We start from the raw sequence: 17,303 nt of genomic DNA, 5'->3' as shown, positions 1-17,303 counted from the left end.
CAGCCTAAGTTGTGAATACAGATTGTCCAATTTCATATTTGGAAATAAATGGAAAATAACACATGTAATGAACTCAATTGACATAATACCCAGTAAAATCAATCGTTATTAAAATGGCACACAGGATATCCAATTACCCTAAATCGACGTGACATTTCTAAAGGCTACTCACTCACTTTTGACTGAATAAGGTCTAAATTCCTCATCTGGCTCCAATTTACTTGCCTCCCAATTTCTCCTACACCACCTTTCTCTCTTAGTAACTCTCTATATATCCTTCACTTATATTCAAATTTCTTATTTTCTGAAGAGATCAGATTTTTGGTTTCCAGAGGTGGGAGGGGGCAGGCATGGCAGTGGGAATCAGATGAAGGCAGGTAAGAGGCAGAAACTTCTAGTTATAAAATAAACAAGTAGTAAGGATGTAACACACAACATGTTAAATACAATCAACACTGCTGTAGGTTACATATGAAAGCTGTTAAGAGAGTAAATGCTGAGTTCTCATCATACACAAAATTTTTTTTCTATTTACTGTTGTATTTATACATGATGGGTGTTCACTACACTTATTTGATAATCATTTCATTATTTATATGCCAAATAATTAGGCTGTATGTCTCAAACTTATAAAGTGCTGTATGTCAATTGTATCTCTTAGGTGGAAAATGAAACAAGGCCTAAAAGGACAAAAAAATCAGCATAACCCAGCTGAATCCAGTCTTGCAGACTCCTTCTTATCAAACAGGCCTATGTAACGGATTGAGTTCCCTAAAACAAAGATAGCCTGAAGGAGAAAGTTAAAGATTACAGAGCTCCCCAAAAGCAACCTCAGACAGCAGTGGCTCAGCAAAATGACCCCTCTCTATAAAAATCAAGCACTCCCCTGCTTTGGTGGGGGTGGGGGTGGGGGTGGGGGTGGGGGTGGGGAGAGCCTGAGTCTGGCTTGCTCTGAGCTTCCGACCACTCTATTGGTCAATAAACTCTGCTTGCCATCTCGTTGCTCAGCCTTTGCCTCCTTCTTCCCCGCAGTCCTAACAATATCTCAATAAAACTGGAAGAAAAATTATTTTATGAAATAAAAAATTGTGCAAAGATTGGCTATGTTCTACATTTTTTGCCAGTCTCCCTAGTGTTTGACAGCAAACAGTTGGATTTTCATACCTATTTCTGCATTCTGTTGAAAAATACATGTCAATTTTCTAGAAGCATGAAAATGGCAAATAACATCTTCCTATTCTTACGAAAATAGTATTCCAGGGATTCCTGGACCATATCTTGGGAACCAACTAGGTTAGAGTATGCTATTACGTGAATTACCTATTTCTAGAGTGTAGGACCTTGACATTTTTCTTTTTAGCCAGTAGTTACTAATACAAGGCAGGCAGCTCTACCCTCGTGACGAGGAGGCCTTAACGGAACTAGATGGATAGTGCACCTCACCCAGCTGAGGATACTTAACTATTGAGTGAACGCGAGACAGTCATCGAAAGGGTGGTTATCCCGCAGCTTGGCAGGTCTCATGCAGTCTGAGGCAGCCTAGCGTGGCAAGTCCCTGAGACGATTTAGAAAACTCAAGAAACCACAATGGGACAATGACCCCTTGCCTGGGTCACAAAATTTAAGGAGTTGTCACAAAACTCCGAAATGAAATCAATGATAATTTATTGAAGTATTTCAAAACTCAAATGGGCTAGCCAGTACCTGCAGGCAGACTGCCTGTTTTTGTAAAGTTTTTTATTAATAGTGATACTAAGAACTTCCCGAATCTCCGTATAAGTCACTTAAAAGAAAGGCCTAGCTCCGGCACCTAGTCGCTTGACCGGCCTGTGAGCCCAACCAGCTGACAAGAGAGTCGCTCGCCTGGAAGCGAACTCTCTGCGCCCCTCAGAAGACTTCCACTTCCGACCGTCCTTCTCCCCGCCCCCTCCACCCGGTCGCCTCTGATTGGCTGGGCTGCTGCAAGTGCGCGCTGCAATTGGCCAGAAGTCCGTTCAGGGTGAGGTCAAGAGACTTACCTCAGCGGGTCCGCGCGGGAGATTCTTTGTGTTCGGCGGTTGCGGCTCGCGGAGGTTGTGGGGCAGCAGTGGCCGGCGCGGCACCGCTCTAGGTACGTTGGGGCCAGGGGGAGAGCCCCGCGTGAGCGGCGGTTGGCCGGGACGGCGGTTTCTGGGGCGCTGCGGGCCTCTCTGAGGGCCGGGCCGCCAGAAGCCTCCGAACGCCGCGCGAGCCGTGCGGTTGCGGCGGGGATGACTCTAAGGCGTCCGCGGAGTCGCTGGGGCTCCGACCCGACCGCGAAGACGCCTGTGAAGGGCGAAAGGACGCGTGTCCACCCGCTTCCCGAGCGCACCGCGGGCGGAGCCGGAGTGGTGGGTGTCGCTGCGTCCGGTTCGGGGCCGCGGAGGGACCTGGCCTCAGGGTTTGGTAGTCGCTGAGTAAGTATGAGTGTGGGGCGCGACCGGACTACTTTAACAAACTGAGGGATGAAATGTAGTCCCCATCCCAGGTTTGGGGATTCCGTTGCCAAATTTCCAGGTATTGTCTTAGTCCTGACTCATAATTTATCTGAAGAAATCAGGTGCCAAAATAGTAGAGGCTTTCCTTCCAGTATGTTGTTATGAAGAAGGCACTAAAACGTCAGGAAAAGAATTTGAGTATTATGCCCACACGAAAGAACCTGGAGCACAAACGTGTAGTGTATACCTGTGGAGCTCACCAGTGTAGGGATGCTGTGATTGAAGGATGAAAGCCGTGTACAGGCGGGCATGCTGCTTTAACACAGTTTATTTTTTTACAAGTTAAAAAAATTGACATTTCCTGCTTATCACTCCTCCCCCCATCTAATTTCTCCAATTTTGGCAAAGTTCAAGAATGTGTCCTGTCCAGGGGAAGCAATTATTTTGCTTTGACTCTCTGACTGAAACCTTGCTGTGTATGGAAAACTGACTTCCGCCTTTCGGTGTTACTATGTTGAAGTTTCCCACATTATAAGCCGGCACGTGTGCTTGCTTTGTGACGAGCTAGTTCTTACTGCTCTAAAGACTCATAGATGGTCAAGACCTAGAAAAAACTGATTGTACTGAATAATTCATTAGAAGTAAAGTTTTAAAAGCTAGAAGAATTACGTGAAATCCGCTTAAACGGACTGTTATGCTAGATAAGGATTTAATACTCTTCTCATTGTGATTTTGTCATATATTGTAGCCAGTAAATGACCTGCGACATAACTATTTGCAAAACAAATGGGGAAGAACATTCAAGATAAAGATAATTTCTATCACAGGGAGCCTATTGAAAATACAAAAATGAAGCATCTGACTGAAGGACCAGCTACACTGAATTCAGCTCTTGTGAAGTATGTCTTCTTAGTTTGTTTAGCCTTCGATTCGTTTTTGGAAATGTTGAGTCTGACCCTAATCAGATTAATCTACTTAACTCAGTCTTAAATGCAGATTTGTACCGACCACATCCTAAGATTGACTTCTGCCTCAAAAGAAATGCACGAACAGTGTCTTATTGGGAAAAAGTTACGCCTTTTAAGAACTGATGTATCTAGATACATTTTGAATGTTCTGCTCTACTTACCTTACTGAGTTGTGTACTTCACCTCAACCTTCAATTCGATTGTATTTCGTTGCTGCTATGAAAATAATTGCATAATCCCTGCATCTTTGCCTGTACATTTCATCTAGTTGTCTTATAGTGGGTGGTACAAATGTATTTCATTTGATGTAATTAAATTTTAAATAATACCCTGGAAGGTTGTTAAAAATAAAAATAAAATTTATCATTTTAAATGTGCAAGAGTATTAGTTCTCATTGAGTGAGGTTATATTAAATATAAAATGCAAAGACACATTTTTCTGTCTTTTTCTGTCTCATAGGCTTACATCATTTAAATACTTTTTCTGTTCTCTTGAGGGGCAATTAAACCTCAACACATGCTTTAAAATGGATTACTATAAACTCAGGTAACTTTGTATCCCTCTTTAGCTTTACCAGTCTAAGTGGGACAGAAATATTGTAGCCAGGCAATGTCTGGAGGGAAGTAACCATAACTCTTTGGGTAGGGAGAGATAGTTGGATATAATTTGAATTTTTCAAATCCTGATTAAATTTCTAGGGATATAGGGGTGTTTTTACACAGATCTTAATAAATTTAACCATTAAGTATACAGAGGCACTATATCCCTCATTGGTACTATTAGAATGCCATTGAGGTTTTACTGTGTACAGTGCTGTTGATAGGAAATAGCTTATGTTTTAGCTATAGTTGCTTAGGCCTGTTCTAGTACTCTTAAGGAAAAAAATCACCTTGGATGGCTTTCAAGAAGTTTGTTTTTATGAGTATTCATTTAAGCGGCATTTAATAAAACATCTAAATCAAACGCATCTCACTGAGGGTATAAAAATAAGACACAGCTCTGCCTGCAAAGATCATGACTAAAAATACAGATTTCTAATGGGAAATTCAGATAGGGAATTTCTATTTGGGGAAGGCTTTCCCTGAAGATGTGACCTTGAAAGAGTGGAGAATAAGGGAAAATGTTGATATATGACAGTTTCTGATGAATTCGATGAAAAGAAAGGTGAAGAATAGGTTTACAGGAAGTTCAGAGATAAAATTTGGTATCTTCAGGAAAAAGGAAATATAAAAAAGGTAATGCAGTCATGATTATCTGATTGTATAAAGAATATTTGTAACAACTCTTGATTTAATTACAAATTAATGAAAAGGTTTATAAAATACAGAAAAGAGCCAAATTCTTATGTATAAGTATAGGACCTTGATAGTTAATGGCTAGAAATTGTAACTCAATCAATACTATTATGAACATATTTTAAAATACTGAGGTTTTTTTTAAGTTAAAAAGTAATTTCCACTAGGTATTGAGTGCTGAAAACTGCTTTATTTCATTATGAGGATTTTATGCTATGTCATTGATGAAATAAGTAAAAGCAAACTTCAGCTAGCACTTAGAAGATGCTAATACTGCCAGTCAGTGGACCACATTTAAAGTGGTAATATTTAGTTCATGCTCATTGAATAAGATTGTTACCTGGCACAGGTCATGCTTTGTCTGTTGACCACTATATATTCCTTAAGGTAACCTTCTTTCTTCATAATGCCTTATCTGATCTGTTGTTGTAATGTGAGGTTTCTTTGAGTCTTAAGATCCTGGGTTTAAATACTGGCTCTGAACTGTATTTTTTGAGCGAGTTATACAACCTAGCTCAGATTTGTTTTGCTTTGTTTTTTTTTTTTTTAAGATTTTAATTTTTAGAAATTAAAACCCGAGAAAAAGTAAAGGTTAGAAAACTATGGTTCAGTGGATTTTTTAAAAATATGTAACAGTAATTAACCTTTATTTAGTGTTTATAAAGTTTTAAGGTACTATCTCAACAAGAAGCATCACTAGAGATAGAGATATGTGTTAATGAGGAAAATCAATCCACCACCCGGAATAGAGAAAATAAACTCTGTACTCATAGCTTCAAACTGTTTAAGGAGGAAGAACAATGTTTCAATTAAAAGAAATAAATCTACCATCATAGTGGATTACTCTTATTTTAATAGCTGGAAGATTGTGAACAGCACAACCAAGAAATTTGAACTAGCTGGGATCAACATAGACTAACACTGCACCCAGCAGTGTTAGAATACATACTGTACTCAAATACACATGGAACTTATGGAATAATTGGCCATGAAACTAGCCTCAGGAAATGTTACAGAATTGAAATTATTCAGAAGATACTTTCTCATTACAGTTGGATTAAGCCAACCTTCAGCAAAAATGTAACTCAGAAATCTGCAATTGCCTGGAAATAAATATATTTCTAAATAATGCATAGATCGTAGAAGGAATTACCATGGAAATTAGAAAATATTTTGAACCAAAAGATGTGAGTGCACCAGAACTTGTGATAAAGCAGGACTTAGAGGAAATTTTGTAGCTTTTAATGCAAAAAAAAAAGGGGGGGCAACTGAAAATTAAATAATAAAATTAGATAAAGCAGGACTTAGAGGAAATTTTGTAGCTTTTAATGCAGAAAAGGGGGGGGCAACTGAAAATTAAAGATGTAAGTTTTCATCTCAAGTTGGAACACAAGTGTGAAAGAAGAAAATTGAATCATAAAACTAAGAGGAAAGGATGAAACGGAACACAGCTTAAATAGTCAGGAGAGCCAAAAAGCACTTTGAAAATACTGATTTCAGTGGATACATTTCTAGTAAGAGTGACCAAGAAAAAGAAAAACAAAACACGTCACCAACAGTCAAGAATTAAAAAGAGGTGAAGTTCCCGTCGTGGCTCAGTGACGAATCCAACTAGGAACCATGAGGTTTCGGGTTCAACCCCTGGCCTTGCTCAGTGGGTTAGGGATCTGGCTTTGCCATGAGCTGTGGTGTAGGTTGCAGACGTGGCTCAGATCCCCATGTTGCTGTGGCATAGGCTGGTGGCTACAGCTCCGAATCGACCCCTAGCCTGGGAACCTCCATATGCCATGGGAGTGGCCCAAGAAATGGCAAAGGGACAAAAAAAAAAAAAATTAAAAAGATATCACCACAGGTCTTGCATATATTACAAATGTAACTAGAGAATGTTATGAAGAACTATAAACTTGAAGTTCTGTTGATTAATTTAAAATTTTGAGTAGAAAACAAAACAAAAAGAAAATATGAATGATTCTCTATTTTAAAAATTAAGTCATATTTGGAGTTCCCGTCGTGGCTCAGTAGTTAACAAATCTGACTAGGAACCATGACGTTGCAGGTTCCATCCCCGGCCTTGCTCAGTGGGTTAAGGACCTGGCGTTGCTGTGAGCTGTGGTGGAGTTTGCAGACACGGCTCGGATCCTGCGTTGCTGAGGCTCTGGTGTAGTCCGGCGGCTACAGCTCCAATTCACCCCTTAGCCTGGGAACCTCCATATGCCGCGGGAGTGGCCCAAGAAATGGCAAAAAGACAAAAAAAAATAAGTCATATTTGACAACCTTTATCACCAAGATGGCATTATGATGAATTATTTCTACACTTGAGGAAAGAGTTATACCATTTGCAAATACAAACTCTTCAGAGAATGGAGACTTTACAGTTTTGTTTTTGCTTTTCAGGGCCACACTTTCAGCATATGGAAGTCCCCAGGCCAGGGGTTGAACTGGAGCACCAGCTGCTGGCCTGTGCCACAGCCGAAGCAACTCAGAATTGGCGCCTCATCTGCAATCTACACCACATGGCAGTGCCGGATCACCACATGAGCAAGGCCAGGGATCACACCTGCATCCTCATGGATACTATTCGGATTTGTTTCCACTGGGCCACTATGGGAACTCCTATGTGGGTTTTTTTGTTTGTTTGTTTGTTTGTTTTTTATGTGAAGCCAGAATAACCTTGATTTCAAAACCTCATAAAGGAAAGGTATGGCTCATCTTTCTCATAACATTGATGCAAAGTCCTAAACAAAATGTTAGTAAATTGAATACAGGAACATGAAGAAGGAAAAAGGCCATATTATGACTGAGGTTTATTTCAGGAATAAGCTAGCTTTAGTATGATACAAATTGAAAAAATGAGATTCTGTGGTTGTCTAAGTAGATACAAAAAAAGGATAAAATTGAAATGCAGGAGTTCCCATGGTGGCTCAGTGGGTTAAGACCCAATATAGTATCTGTGAGGAGGCAGATTCAATCTCTGGACTCCTTGGGTTGAGGATCCAGCTTTGCCACAAGCTGTAGCCTACATCACAGATGTGGCTTGGATCTTCTGTTGCCATGCTTATGGCATAGGCTTGTAGCTGCAGGTCAAATTCAGCCCCTAGCCTGGACGCTTCCATATGCCACAAGAGTGGCTGTAAAAAGGAAAAAGTAAAGAAAGAAAATGCCTTAGTGATAAAATTTTACGTAGCTGGGGCTAGAGGGTTATTTCATTAATCCAATGCAGGGCTTCTACAAAAAGTGTAGGAAAAATAGTAGTGGTCTTGGTGAAACCTCAAACCCTCTTCCAGACTGACAGCATACCTATTCATGGCATACTGGAAGTTCTAACTATAAGAAAAATATATAAACTAGAAAGGATTAGCAAGAAAATCATAAAATTATATAGAAAGTTTAAAGACTTTATTAGATTTAAGAGTTCTCTTGTGGCACAGAAGGTTAAGATCCAGCATTGTCACTGCAGTGGCTTGGGTCACTGCTGTGGCGCAGGTTTGATCCCTGGCCCAGGAATTTCTATATGCCATAGATGCCCCCCCCCAAAAAAAATTTGTTAGATTTAATAAGAATTCAGTGAATTACTTGAAGATGTGATCAATAGTAAAACACTTGATTTTATTTCTAATATACCAGCAGGCAGAAAAATGAATAACCATCAGTAAAGGAATAGAGAAACAAAAGACATGAGATAGGAGTTCCTGTTGTGCCATAGCAGAAACAAATCTGACTAGTGTTCATGAGGATGCGGGTTTAATCCCTGGCCTCAGTGAGTTGGGGATCTGGTGCTGCCATGAGCTGTGTTGTAGATTGCAGACGCAGCTCAGATTCTGAGTTGCTGTGGTATAGACTGCCAGCTGCAGCTCCAATTTGACCCCTAGCCTGCTGCGAACTTCCATATGCTGAGGGGGTGGCCCTAAAAAAAAGCCATGAGATATATAAAACAAAAAGTTAAATGGCATTCATTAATATATTGATACTAATGTCAGGTGTGACTGGGTTGAACAAACCAGTCAAAAAATTGTCAGATTGTAGGAAAAATAGCATCTAAGTATATATTGTGTATAGGGGACACACTTACATTGAAAGATACAGTTATGCCGAAAGTAGAAGGATAGGAAAAAAAAATCATGTGAATAGCAACCATAAGGAAACTAGAGTGGCTATACTAATTTCAGGCAAAATACTTTAAGAAATATTAGAGGTAAAGAGGGACATTTTTATAATGTGCAGTCTCTCAGGTAGTTGTAACAGTTGTAAACATGCATCTAATAATAGCACCAGCATATATGAAGCAAATACAAGAATTGAAGAGGAGAAATAGAAAATTCAACAGTAGAGACATTAATATAGTGCTTTCATAATGGAAAACTAGTTGAAAGGTCAATGAGAAAAGACTTGATTTATTTATATATTTTTTTGCAATTTATTTTTATTTATTTTTATTTTTTCCGCTATACACCGTGGGGACTAAGTTACACATACATGTATACATATTTTTCCTCCCATTGTTGTGTTGTGATGCATGTTTCTAGACATAATTCTCAATGCTACACAGCAGGATCTCATTGTAAATCCACTCCAAGAGCAATACTTTGCATACGTTAACCCCAAGCTCCCAATCCCTCTCACTCCCCCCCACCCCCGGGCAGCCACAAGTCCTTTCTCTAAGTCCATGATTTTCTTTTCTGTGGAAATGTTCATTTGTGCTTTATACTAGATTCTAGTTATTAGTGATACCATATGGTATTTGTCTTTCTCTTTCTGACTGATTTCACTCAATATGAGAGTCTCCAGTTCCATCCATATTGCTGCAAGTGGCTTTATTTCGTTCTTTTTTATGGCTGAGTAGTATTCCATTGTGTATATATACCACATCTTCCTAATCCAGTCTGTCGATGGACATTTGGGTTGTTTCCATGTCGGAAGACTTGATTTAATGTCATCAATCAGCTGGACCTAAGAAAACATCTTTCAAACACTGAACCAAAGAAAAGCAGAATATGTTATTATCAAATGTACATAGAAAATTTTCCAATATACTCATTATGCTAGTTTGTAAAGCAAACCTCAACACATTTTAAAGGACTGAAATCATAAAAAAAAATACATTTTATGACTACAGTGGAATGAAATTAGAATTTAATAAGAAGAAAACTTGAGAAATTCACAGCTATGTGGAAGCAAAACAACACACTCCTCTAAATAACCAGTGGGTCAAAGAAGAAATCATGAGGGAAATTACAAAATACTTTGAGGGAGTTCCTTTTGTGGCTCCGCAAGTTAAGAACCTGACTAGTGTCCATGAGGATGTGGGTCTGATCCCTGCCCTCACTCAATGGGTCAAGGATCCCATGTTGCCATTAGCTATGGTGTACATTACAGACATGACTCAGATCCCATGTTCCTGTGGCTGTGGTATAGGCCAGCAGATGCAGCTCCAGTTCGCCCCTAGCCTTGGAACTTGCATATGCCATAGGTGTGGCCCTTAAAAAAATAAAAATCTTTGAGATGAATGGAAATGAAGACAATATACAAAACATTTTGGGTGCAGTTAAAGTTTTCCTTAGATAGAAACTTGTAGCGGTAAATGCCTGTATTTAAAAAGAAGAATCGGAGTTCCTGTCGTGGCACAGTGGTTAACGAATCCAACTAGGAACTATGAGGTTGCAGTTTCGATCCCTGGCCTTGCTCAGTGGGTTAAGGATCCGGTGTTGCTGTGAGCTGTGGCATAGGCCATTGGCTACAGCTCCGATTGGACCCCTAGCCTGGGAATCTCCATATGCTGCGGGAATGCCCTAGAAAAGGCAAAAAGACAAAAAATAAATAAGAAGAATCAATAACTTTTACAGAAAGAAAGCTAAACCTTCGAAGAATTAAGGAAACAATAGAGTGGAAATTACTAATAAAATTGGGAAAGAAAAAAATGAGGAAATTAAGGAAATCAAGTTGTTTTAAATTTTAAAAGATCAACAGATTTGACAATCTTTTACAAACTAGATTGACCATAAAAAATTAAATCACTGAAATCTAGAATGAAAGGATGCTTTATTACTGATCTTCCAGAAGAGACTACTATAGAACAATTATACTAGCCAATTAAGTAGATGAAAAAGGCAAACTCTTAAAACCCAAATGAATAAAACTGATTCAAGAAGAAATAGAAAATCTGAAAGCAAGTGAAAAGATTGAATTAAAACACAAAAGTCCAGTATCAGGTAGTTTTGTTCTTGAATTCTACCAAACATTTAAAAATACCACTTTTTTACAAGTTCTTCCACGAAATGGAAGAGGAAGGCATACTTCCTTGATCATTCAGTGCGGCCAGTATTATCTTGATAACAAAGACACTATAGTAAAAATACAGAACAATATCTCTTACGTTATAAATGCAAAAATTGTCTACAAAATACTAGCAAGTTGAATCCGTCAACATAGGGAAAGGATTATACATCATGGCCAAGTAGGGTTTATCCCAGGAATGGAAGGTTGGTTTCACATCCAAAAATAGATTAATGCAATGTAACATATCATTTGAATAGAGAACAAAGCCATATGATCCTGTAAATGTTAAAAAGGCACATTCTGACAAAACCCCACAGTCCTGATTAAAAAAACATTCACATGTTAAAGGCTACATGTGAAAAATCCACAGCTAACATCATACATAATGGTTAAGACTGAAGGTTTTCCTCCTAAATCAGGAACTAGACAAGAATGTCCATTCTTGTCACTTCTGTTCATTGTACAGGAACATGTAGTCAGAACAATTAAGCAAGAAAATGAAATGGAGACGAAGAAATAAAAAGTATTGACCGGTGGTATGTAGAAAATCCTAAGGAATCCACAAAACTGTTTTGAGATAAAAACAGTGTTGCAGTAGAGAGGATAAATATACAAAATTCTATTGTATTTCCATAAACGTGCGGTGAAATTTCTTCCATTAACAGTAGCATCAAAAAGAGGTGCAAAACTTAAACTCTGAAAAATGAAAAAATTATTGAAAGAAATTAAATATATAAATGGATAGACATCCCATGTTCATGGATCATAACTTGATAGAATTAAGATAACCACTTCCTAAATTGATCTAAAGAGGCAAGACAATCTCTATCAAAGTCCCAGCTGACTTCTTGGAAGAAATTGTTAATCTGATTCGAAAATTCATGTAGATATTCAGAGAACTCAGAACAGCTGGAACAGTCTTGAACATTGAGAACTCACATGTCCTAAATTCAGAACTTCCTAGGAAGCTATAGTAATCAAGACAATATGGTACTGGTATAAGGACATACCTATGTATCAGTGGGATAAAACTGAGAATCTGGTAGTAAACCTTCAATTGGTTTTTGATGACAGTGCCCCAAAATTTAATGAGAAGGAATGTCCTTTTCAGAACTCTCTTTTACACTGTGTGTCTAGAGAGTTCCCTTTGTGGCTAAGTGGAAATGAATCTGACTAGTATCCAAGAGGATGTGGGTTCGATCCCTGGCCTTGCTCCCTGGATTAAGGATCCAGCATTGCCATAAGCTGTTGTGGGTCCCAGATGCGGCTTGGATCCTGCGTTGCCGTGGCTGTGGCATACACTAGCAGCTGCAGCTCTGATTTGACCCCTAGCCCAGGAACTACCATATGCCATGGGTGCAGCCCTAAAAAAAAGCAAAAAACAACCAACAAACAAACAAAAACTCTGTATCCACTTGCAGATGTTCACATTAAATTATGTGTATAACATAAAAGGTAAAACCTATAAAGATTCTAAAGCCAATGAAAAAATACTAAAAGGGAGGGTAATAAAGTGAGGGAAAGTTGAATTTTTAAAATGCATACTGAGGGAGTTCCTATTGTGGCTCATTGGAAACAAATCTGCCTTGTATCCATGAGGATGTGGGTTCCATCCCTGGCCTCACTGCGGGGTTGGGGATCTGGCATTGCCGTGAGCTGTGGTGTATGTCTCATGAGGCTCAGATCCCATATTGTTGCTGTGGCTGTGGTGTAGGCTGTACCTCCAATTTGACTTCTAGCCTGGGAACTTCCATATGCCACGAGTGCGGCCCTAAAATGCCAAAAAATAAAATAAAATGCATACTGAAATAATATTGCTTCACTCTTGACTTCAGTGGTTAATGAAATGTTGGATGCTTTTAGAAAATCTTTAAATTTACTAGACTCCATGGAATTGTAAAGCATATGTAGACCTTAAACAAAAATAGGACTTTTCATGTTAAAATAACGTGGAGATAAATAATAAAAAGTAAAACATAACTGCAACAGGTTATAAAATACCAGAGGGCATAAAAACCAAATATAAATTAAAGCTTTAATACAACAAATGCTCCTGAAGTAAGAGTTTTAACTAGAGAAACCCCCTCCTCCCCCCGCTGAGGAGGCAACTATGTGCCTGACCTCAGCTTTGTTTGCCCCATACCACCCTTGTAATCTTGTAGCAACTACGTGCCTTATGTCCTTGCTAGCAGCTCTACTAGCAGTGCTCCAAGAATTGCTTATCAGTTTCATTTTTGTAATCTTGATTACTAAGCTTAGGCAGGAACACTCTGCTTGGGGAAGGGGAGCGGGGGTTGGGCTACTTGCTTGGGAAAAAACAAGACCCGGAAATCTGTATTGTATAAAAGCTACCCGTAACAATGACCTGGTACTCAAGACTGTGGAGTTGACTCCTCTGAGCCCTCACCAGTGCTGAATAAACCTGGCTCTTATGCATCTCTGAGGAGCCACTTGTCTCTTTCCACTACCACGGTTTCTGTAACACTCCTATTAAAAGAGACTTGTTATTTCAAAATATTTCCAATAAGTTTTACAAGAGGCATTTAAAACAAATTGGTGAGATAGACAACAGTATATTCAGCATGAGTTAACATTAGCAGATAAAATAGACTCACAGACAGATTATGTTTTTAAAGTTTAAAATTAACAGGATGCTTTCAGACAATTGCAGGCATACCTTGTTTTATTGTGCTTTATTGTGCTTCTCAGATACTGGTTTTTGTTTTTGTTTTTCCCCAAACTTTTTCATTATATTTGGTATTGTGAACTTTGATGTTCCTGTTGGAATTATTTTGGCAATAGAGTATTTTAAAATTAAAGTTTGTACACTGTTCTTTTAGTTTATTGCATTTGAGACTATAATACAATGTAAACTTTTCTTAATGAATTTTATTGTATTTCTGGTTGTACAACCATCATCACAACCCAATTTTACAGCATTTCCATCCCAAAGCCCCAGCCCATCCCTCCCCCTACAACCTGTCTCTTTTGGAAACCTTAAGTTTTTCAAAGTCTGTGAGTCAGTATCTGTTCTCCAAAGATGTTCATTGTATCCTTTTTTAAGATTCCACATATAGGTGGTAGCATATGATATTTGTGTCTCACTGTCTAACTTCACTTAGCATCATGATTTCTAGGTCTATCCATGTTGCTGCCAATGCCATTATTTCATTCATTCCATTGTGTATATGTACCAAATCTTTTTTAGCCTGTCCTCTGTCAGTGGACATTTAGCTTGCATCCATGTCTTGGCTGTTGTATCTAGTGCTGCAGTGAACATTGGAGTACTTGTATCCTTTTGAGTCATGGCTTTCTCTTGGGTAGATGCCCAGGGGTGGGATCGCTGGAACAAATGGTAATTCTATTTTAAATTTTTTGAGGAATCCCCATAATGGTTTCCATAGTGGTTGCACCAGTTTACATTCCCATCAGCAGTGTAAGAAGGTTCCCTTTTCTCCACACTCCACCATTTATCGTTTATAGACTTTTTGATGATGGCCATTCTGGCTGGTGTAAGATGGTACCTCATCGTGGTTTTGATTTGCATTTCTCTGATGATGACTGATGTTGAATATCTTTTTATGTGTTTTTTGGCCATCTGTATGCCTTCTTTGTCTTTTGTTGTTGTTGTTGTTGTTGTTGCTGCTATTTCTTGGGCCACTTCCGCAGCATATGGAGGTTCCCAGGCTAGGGGTTGAATCGGAGCTGTAGCCACCGGCCTACGCCAGAGCCACAGCAACGCGGGATCCGAGCCGCGTCTGCAACCTACACCACAGCTCATGGCAACGCCAGATCGTTAACCCACTGAGCAAGGGCAGGGACCGAAGCCGCAACCTCATGTTTCCTAGTCGGATTCGTTAACCATTGCTCCATGACGGGAACTCCTGTATGTCTTCTTTGGAGAGTTGTCTTTTTAGATCTTGTGCCCATTTTTTGATGGTTTTTTTTTTTTTTGGTATTGAGCTGCAGGAGAGATATATATATATATTTTGGAGATTAATCCCTTGTCAGTAGCTTCATTTGCAAATATTTTCTCCTATTCTGTGTATTGGCTTTTGAATTTGTTTAGGGTTTCCTTTGTAATGCAAACACTTTCACATTTAATTAGGTCCCATTTGCTTTATTTATTTATTTATTTATTTGGTCATTACTCTAGGAGGTAGACCTGAGAAAATATTGCTGTGGTTTATCTCAGAGAGTGTTGGGCATATGTTTTCCTCTAAGAGTTTTATAGTGTCTGGTCTAATATCTAGGACTTATCCATTTTGAGTTTCTTTTTGTGTGTGTTTTTAGCGAGTGTTGTAATTTCATTCTTTTACATGTAGCTGTCCAGTTTTCCCAGCACCACTTATTGAACAGGCTGTCTTTTCTCCATTATATATTCTTGCCTCCTTTGTCATAGATTAGTTGACCATCGGTGCATGGGTTTAATTCTGGGCTTTCTATCCTGTTCCACTGATCCATATTTCTGGTTTTGTGCCAATGCAAACTGTTTGGATGATTGTAGCTTTGTATGCAGTCTTGTAGTATAGTCTGAAGTCTGGGAACCTGATTCCTGCAACTCCATTTTTCTTTCTCAGGATGGCTTTGGCTATTCTGGGTGGATCTTTTGTGCTTCCAAACAAACTTTGAAATATTTTGTTCTATTTCTCTGAAAAATGCCATTGGTAATTTGGTAGGATTGCATTGAATCTATAGATTGCCTTTGGTAGTGTAGTCATTTTGACAATATTGATTGTTCTAATCCAAAAGCATGGTATATCTTTCCATCTGTTTGTGTCATCTTTTCTTTCTTTCATCAGTGTTTTCAGAGTACGAGTTTTTTGTCTCTCTTTTCTCTTTATTTAAGGGTCACGTCTTCACCATATGGAAGTTCCAGCCAGGGGTCAGTCTGAGCAGGAATTCTTTCAGCTTTTCACTATTGAAAATGTTGTTAGCTGTGTGTTTGTCATATATGGCCTTTATTATGTTGATGTCGGTGCCCTCTATGCCCTTTCTGGAGGTTTTTTTTTGTTTTTTGTTTTTAATCAGAAATGGGTGTTGGATTTTATCAAAAGCTTTTTCTGCATCTATTGAGAGGATCGTGTGGTTTGTTAATGTGGTGTATTGCACTGAATGATTTTGTGGATATTTAAAAATCCTTGCATCCCTAGAATCATGATCCCACTTGATGATGGTGTACAATCCTTTTAATGTATTGCTGGATTCTGTTTGCTGCTATTTTGCTGAGGATTTTTGCATCTATGTTGATCATGATATTGGCCTATAATTTTCTTTTTTTTTGTGGTATCTTTGTCTGGTTTTGGTATCAGTGATGGTGGCCTCATAGAATGAGTTTGGAAGTGTTCCTTCTTCTGCAATTTTTTGGAATAATTTCAGAAAGATAGTTGTTAACTCTTCTCTAAATTTTTGATAGAATTCATCTGTAATGTCATCTAGTTCTGGACTTTTGTTTTTTAGAAGTTTTTTTTTTTTTTTTGGTCCTTTTGCCATTTCTTGGGCTGCTTCTGCAGCATATGGAGGTTCCCAGGCTTGGGGTTGAATCAGAGTTGTAGCCATCGGCCTACACCAGAGCCACAGCAACATGGGATCCGAGCCTCGTCTGCAACCTACACCACAGCCCACGGCAACACCAGATCCTTAATCCACTGAGCAAGGCCAGGGATCGAACCCGCAACCTCATGGTTCTTAGTCGGATGTGGATTCGTTAGCCACAGCGCCACAACAGGAACTCCTGTTGGAAGTTTTTTAATCACAGTTTCAATTTCAATATTTGTGATTGGTCCATTCATCTTTTCCACTTCATCTTGGTTTAGTCTTGGAAAATTGTACTTTTCTACAAATTTGTCCATTTCTTCTAGGTTGTCCATTCTATTGGCATAGAGTTGCTTGTAGTAGTCTCTCATGATTCTTTGTATTTCTGCGATGTCTGCTGTAACTTCTTTTTCATTTCTAATCTCTTTTTCTTGATGAGTCTGGCTAAAGGTTTATCAACTTTGTTGATCTTTTCAAAGAACCAGCTTTTAGTTTCATTGACCTTTTCTATGGTTTTCTACATTTATATTTATTTCTGCTCTGATCTTTATGATTTCTTTCCTAATGCTAACTTTGGGTTTTGTCCTTTTTTCTCCAGTTGCTTTAGATGTAAAGTTAGGTTGTTCATTTGGAATTTTTCTTATTTCCTGAGATAGGCTTGTATTGCTATAAATTTCCCTCCTAGAACTGCTTCTCCTGCATCCCATAGGTTTTGGATTATTGTGTCTTTGTTGTCAATTGCTTCTAAGTATTTTTAAATTTCCTCTTTGCTTTC

General features: G+C 38.7%; 1 protein-coding gene across 4 annotated transcripts in view; it reads left to right on the top strand.

Annotated features, from left to right (window-relative positions):
- The first annotated feature begins 1,991 nt into the window (after nucleotides 1–1,991).
- The window catches only part of ATF7IP2 (activating transcription factor 7 interacting protein 2), a 77,543-nt gene continuing 62,231 nt past the window's right edge, over nucleotides 1,992–17,303 (top strand). For 3 of the 4 annotated variants that reach the window (XM_047780523.1, XM_047780522.1, XM_047780524.1), the window contains exon 1: nucleotides 1,992–2,110. The gene's annotated coding sequence lies outside the window, so the exon portion shown is untranslated. Of the gene's footprint in view, nucleotides 2,111–3,204; nucleotides 4,655–17,303 lie in introns of those variants that run through there. The other variant, XR_007134944.1, reaches the window with a different exon arrangement.

The sequence above is a fragment of the Phacochoerus africanus genome, chromosome 5 (genome assembly GCF_016906955.1).
Source record: "Phacochoerus africanus isolate WHEZ1 chromosome 5, ROS_Pafr_v1, whole genome shotgun sequence".
Taxonomy (NCBI): Eukaryota; Metazoa; Chordata; class Mammalia; order Artiodactyla; family Suidae; genus Phacochoerus; species Phacochoerus africanus.
The sequence above is the reverse complement of the archived record's forward strand: the minus strand, read 5'-3'. Positions and strand labels throughout refer to the sequence as shown.